Raw genomic sequence first — 5,985 nt, forward strand, 5'->3', positions numbered from 1 at the left:
CCCCCCCCCACACACCCACACACCCACACACACACACACACACAGACATACATACATACATACATATCTCGACTAGGGTTTGGAGCTAAGGGTGATCTCGTGTCGCTCGTTCTCGACGGCCTCTCCCTGGTGAGATCTTTCTGGTTTTTTGGTTTTGGCCTCCCTCTCGCACTTGGTTTCTTCTCCCGACTTTTCCTTATCTTTTCGGGTATGGCTAAGACGTACGTCGGGGTCACTACGAGGGCTTCTTCCCTTGGGACTCCGAAGTTTGCATTCCCATCCTCCTTTCACGAATCACTTGTTCTTGGTGGGAAATACAGTTTCATTAAATCTCAGGGTCGTAGGGGGGGGGGGGGGGGGGAATGTGCGCTCCGATTCTGAAAACTCTATTCTCACCTCTGTCTGTCCCTTTCATCTAGTTGGTACTTCTGAAATACGATTTTTTTATGAAGAACTTTGAGCTTCTGAAGTTATCGGGGGGTTAGAAGATTGGGGCTTTGGATAGCCGACATATTCTAATACAGCTCTCTAACGAAGATGATTATGCTAAATTTTTTGACGTAGAATTGTTCATTTTGGTGATATTTGGATGAAGGTCCTTAAATGGATTGTTGATTTTAACCCTAAAACCGAGCTTCCTAATATTCATGTCTGGCTTAGACTTTCAGGTCTGAATGTGCATTTGTTCAATCACAAAATATTGTTTTCTATTGCTGCCATGTATGGTAAGCCTCTAATGCTTGATGCCCCTACCTTTAATTTAACAAGACCCTCAATCGCTAGAATTTTAATAGAAAGTGACGTTACCTTACCTCCTCCGGAGGAGATTTGGATTGACTCTAGTCATACTGGTTATTGGCAGTCGATTTTGCTTGAAAAGCATCCTCATTACTGTTTGCATTATAGCATGTTTGGTCATGATTTTGATCATTGTTTTCACTTGCACCCCGACCTAAGGAAGCTTCCTGCTGGTCATGTTGCTTCTGTTGAGCATAAATCGGCTATACCTACTATTTTCTCTGAACCTGTTGCGCAGTCTGCTGATGTTTGCATGGGTCCTGTTGATATGGATGCTCCCTGTTTGGAGGCAACCAATGTGCCTCTTCCTGCAGCTGAGAAAAGGCCTATTAGAAATGTTGATAATGTGGAACCCTCTGTTACACCCGTAGTTGAAACAGAGCCCCCCTCCCTCACATGCCTGCTAAGTCACTTATACAATTGGAAGTTGTTGATCCCCCACATGCTATCACTCACGCTATCACCCACCTCTCTACTTCTGTGTCTAATTCATTACAACAGGATCCATCATCTTTAGCCGCCTCTGTTTTAGAATCTGAATGGCAAATTCAGAGATATAGTAGGAAAAAAAGGAGAAGGAAATCTGAGCTTCCAAATATGATACAAACAAACAATATTGATTTCTCTTATCATTCGGAAGGTGAGCACTTGCACCTTCCCTCTAGGCTTGCTAGGTGGGGAGGGTGACATGGGCCAAAATGTTTAATGTTTTGGTGTGGAACATTAGAGGAGTGGCGGACCCTCACTCCTTTAATCATTTGAAGCATTTATGTAGGGTCCAACCTGATATTTTTGTTCTTTTGGAACCTCTTGTCTCGATACATAAAGATAACATCATCAAGAAGTTCAAGGGGTATTTGCATTTCTGTAATGTCAATAAAAAAATTTGTCTCTTTTGGCAGAAGGATATCACTCTTAAAATCATTAATGATAATATGCAATATGTTCTTATTCAATATCAATATAAGAATTTTTCAGGTTGGTCTATATTTACGCAAGCTCTCATTTAAGGGATAAACTCCTTCTTTGACAGCAACTTACTCATATGGGTGTTGCTATTACTGATAATTGGTTCGTTGGAGGTGATTTAAATATGATTATGTCACCTTCTGAGAGATGGAGTGGTAATAAAGTTGACACGAGTCTTACAAATCAATTATGTGAACATTTTGAGGATGTTGGCCTTTATGATTTAGGTTTTTCTGGTCCTTATACTTGGCGGCGGGGTTTTCTTATGCAACGCTTGGACAGATTTCTGGGAAACTCAGAGTTTTTGGGTTACTATAATATTATACATGTCAAACATCTGAATCATGCTTCATCGGATCATAATCTTATATTGCTCAACTTAGCTTTTCATTCCAAACCTTCTCGCTATCATTTCAAATTTCTTAATGTTTGGGCTTCTCACCCTACTTTTATTGACTTGATTAAGCAGGCTTGGGTTTCTAGATGGAGTGGTAACCCGTGGCTCATTTTATGGCAACTCCATAAAAATGTGATTTCTCATTTAAAGAGATGGAACATTGATACATTCGGCAATGTTCACTCTAGGATTTTGAAGGCCCAACGGGAGGTTGATTCTTTAGAATCACAGTTGATTGGCACTCATGATCTTGTGTCCAAATTACCTGATGCTCATCACAACCTATTAAAGGAAATCTCAATTGAGGATGATTTCCTTCGACATAAAGCTTGTGACAACCATTTCAAGAATTGGGACAGAAACACCAAGTATTTTCATGTTACTATCAAGCATCGTCATAATATAAACATCATTATAAAGATTGTCACTGAAGACGGCCATGTTCTCACTGATACTGACCAGATTGGTTTCAATGCGGTTGACTATTTCTCTTCTCTTTATGCTGATACTCTATCTGTTAAGGATATTATTACTGATTTTTTTTAGGATTAAAGAGACATGGTCTCCACCCTCTCTTTGTTCGAACCCGCTATTAAGTTGGAAATTTGTACTGCTCTTAAAGATATTAGCTCTCAGAAGGCTCCCGGTCCAGATGGTTTCACCTCCACTTTTTATATTTTCTGTTGGAACATTATTAAGCATGAAGTAGTGCTTGCTATTCAGAGTTTCTTTCAGGGGGTTGATCCTGCGAAATACTTCTCTGTTGCTTTGATTGTTCTCATCCCTAAGTCTAATGCAAAATCACACTGGAAGGACTTTCGGCACATCTCTCTAACCTCTGTTGTTTCTAAAATTATTAGTAAATTGATTGTGGCTCGTCTCCAACCTCACTTCCCTTCCCTTATTTCCCCTCATCAGTCGGTCTTCATTAAAAGTCGAGATATTTCTGATAATATTCTTTTGGCACATGAAATATTACAGGATCTGGATAAAAAATGCAGGGGTGGCAATCTGGTTATCAAATTAGATATCAAGAAAGCCTTCAACACCATAAATTAGGATTTCATTATCAACGTTCTGAAAGCTAAGGGTTTCAATACAAGTTTTTGCTCTTTGATTAAAATATAGTTTGCTAACAACTTTTACTATGTCTTAGTTGATGGAAACTCTTATGAATTTTTCACTACTTCTCGTGGCATTAAACAGGGAGACCCCCTTTCTCCTATAATTTTTATTCTAGATTTTGATTATTTTGCCATGTTGCTTAACCATTTCCAATTTTCACATCCTGATGCTCAGTTTTCTCATAAAGCTAAAATGACGGTCTCCCACCTTGCTTATGCTGATGACGTTATTATTTTTTCTAATGCATCTAAACTTGTTATAAAACAAGTGATAGGGCTTTTACAGGATTTTCAGAACTGCTCTGGCCTTCGCTTTAATAGTGACAAGTGTCAGATGTTTTTTGGCAGCAGGTTAAGCAACATCTTATTCAATGGGGTGTTACATTTACTGATTTTCATCATGTCTCTCTTCCTCTTAAATATCTTGGGGTAAATTTAATAAGGGGGAGGAGGAAACAGATACATATGGATGATGTGATTGATAAAATCAAACGTAAAATTAATGATTGGAGAAATGTTTTCATTTCCACTGGAGGAAGAATCTCTTTGTTTTCTAGTGTTTTTCAAAGTATTTCACTTTATGCTTTGCAAGTGTTCAACCCCAAGATAAGTGCTATTATTATGATGGAGATGTTATTTAATAAATTTCTTTAGGTGGGGAATGGTGCTAAGAAAATTTGGAGTACTTGGCATAACGTTTGTAAGCCTAAAAAGGCTGGTGGCTTTGGTTTTAAGGCATTAAAACATATTGTTGAAGTTAACCTTTGCAAACTATGGTATAAATTCAGATTGGGTTCCTCTCTTTGGGCTTTGTTTCTGCATCAAAAATACTGTGCTCAAACTCACTCTTCCTTGGTTTTGTGGAAGGTGGGAGATTCTCGTATTTGGAAGGTGGTGGTTAATGCTAAAGACACAGCAAACGATTTCATCTTTTGGGACATTGGCGATGGGAATATTTCCTTCTGGAATGATAATTGGGGTTTTTCACATAACTCTGACTATACTCACTCTCCTCATCCTAATTCCTTATTGGTCTCCGATTTCTTTTCTCAAGATGGTTCGGATTACCCTAAGTTGTGTTCTATGGTGGGAGAACAAAATGCAAAGCATATTCTTACTATTCCTCTTACTCCAACTCGAAAGGATTTCCCCATGTGGAAAAGAAGCAATTCTCAATCGGTTTGCAAACTCATTTATGGCAATTTACATTCACATCGTGATTGGTTATGGGGAAATTAATTTGGCATAAATCATTATCTCCCTTTATATCCTTTTTTCTTTAGCGTTATCTCAATTCTTTAATACCAATGGATGATATTCTTAAGTTTAAAGGTTTGAAATTGGCCTCAAGAGGTCATATGTGCAAAATGAAGGAGGAAGACATAAGGCACATCTTCTTCGAGTGTGCTTTCTCTTTAGAAGTTTAGGATATGATTGGATCTTATTTTGGTTTTTTTTTTTTTTTTTGCATAGAGGCTCATTAACTAGCTATTTGGGGCAATGGAAGGATTTAGATACCAGGCAGGAGGGATTCCCCCTCCCTTTACTGGTTCTCTGGTTGCTTTGGAACTCCAGAAATAGCTTTAAGTATCACACAACTACCCCCACTACTTCTACGACTGTTGCTTATGTGATTGTCTATTAAAATAAAGTATTAAGAGCTGGCTCCTCTATGGTTCAGGTTTTAAAATCCCCCCGGCTTATTAGATTGGCTCCCCCCCCCCACCTAGTTATGTTAAATTAAATGTGGATGGATGTTGGCACCCTGATTATGCTGCGGTAAGGGGTTTATTTAGAAATTCTGAGGGAAGGTATCTTTGTTTTTTCACCTCCCCTGTTGTTGTTTAAAATCTTTTGGCTGCGGAAAGTTGGGGAGTCTATTTGGCATTATTGGTGGCTAACGTTTTCAACTTTCATAAATTAGAGGTGGAAATGGACTCTAAAACGCTTTATGACACTCTAATGGGTGCCCCTCCTCCCTTTTGGGATATTGTTGGCACTTTCAAGAGAACTTTATCTTTCATAAATGAAAAACATCTTGAGGTTAATTGGAGTTTTATTCATAGAGAGGGCAACTCTCCTGCTAATTGGCTTGCCAAGCATGCAGGGGAGACCTGTCACGTTGGCATCCACCCCTCTGTCCCTCTTCGTAATCTCATTATTGGGGATAGTTTGAATTTGTCTTATGTCCGGCTTTAATTATTTCTGCTTATTGGCTATGAGTTGGAGCATCTCACGGTTTGTTGGCTGAGGTTTACAGGTTCTCTTTTGCGGGTTTCACCTTTTGCTTGGCTGATTTTATTTTTTGCTACAGGTTGTTCTCAGTTTTCATCTCAAAGTTTGTGATGCTTCTTCGCTGCCCGTGGAAACCTTTTTGGCGTACTCTGTTAAACGGAAGACATCCTTTCTGCATGTTTCGCTTTTTCGCTCTTCAAGTTATTTATCAACTATACAAGATCACAAAATTACTCTTTTTTTGGCTTTTTGGTTTTCTAGGAATACCTGTATTTTGGAGATTCTTTTTTGTGTGAGTTGTAATGTAGGGAGAAGACTCTCTAGGGGTGAGTTAACTGTATTTTTTGTATTTTATAGACGGGGATCCTCTCCCCCTCCCCTTTCGTGTACTTTTCTTTTATATTAACGCGTAGGGAGCCACCGTTGCTCTTCCCAAATATATATATATATATAGCATGTTTG

The 5,985-nt window shown here is 38.8% G+C and overlaps 1 protein-coding gene across 2 annotated transcripts in view; it reads right to left on the reverse strand.

Moving 5' to 3' along the window:
* The window catches only part of LOC110039397 (kinesin-like protein KIN-7K, chloroplastic), an 83,028-nt gene that overhangs the window by 55,742 nt on the left and 21,301 nt on the right, over window positions 1-5,985 (reverse strand). The gene's annotated exons all lie outside the window — the stretch shown is intronic.

Source organism: Phalaenopsis equestris, unplaced genomic scaffold, assembly GCF_001263595.1.
Source record: "Phalaenopsis equestris unplaced genomic scaffold, ASM126359v1 Scaffold000002, whole genome shotgun sequence".
Classification (NCBI taxonomy): Eukaryota; Viridiplantae; Streptophyta; class Magnoliopsida; order Asparagales; family Orchidaceae; genus Phalaenopsis; species Phalaenopsis equestris.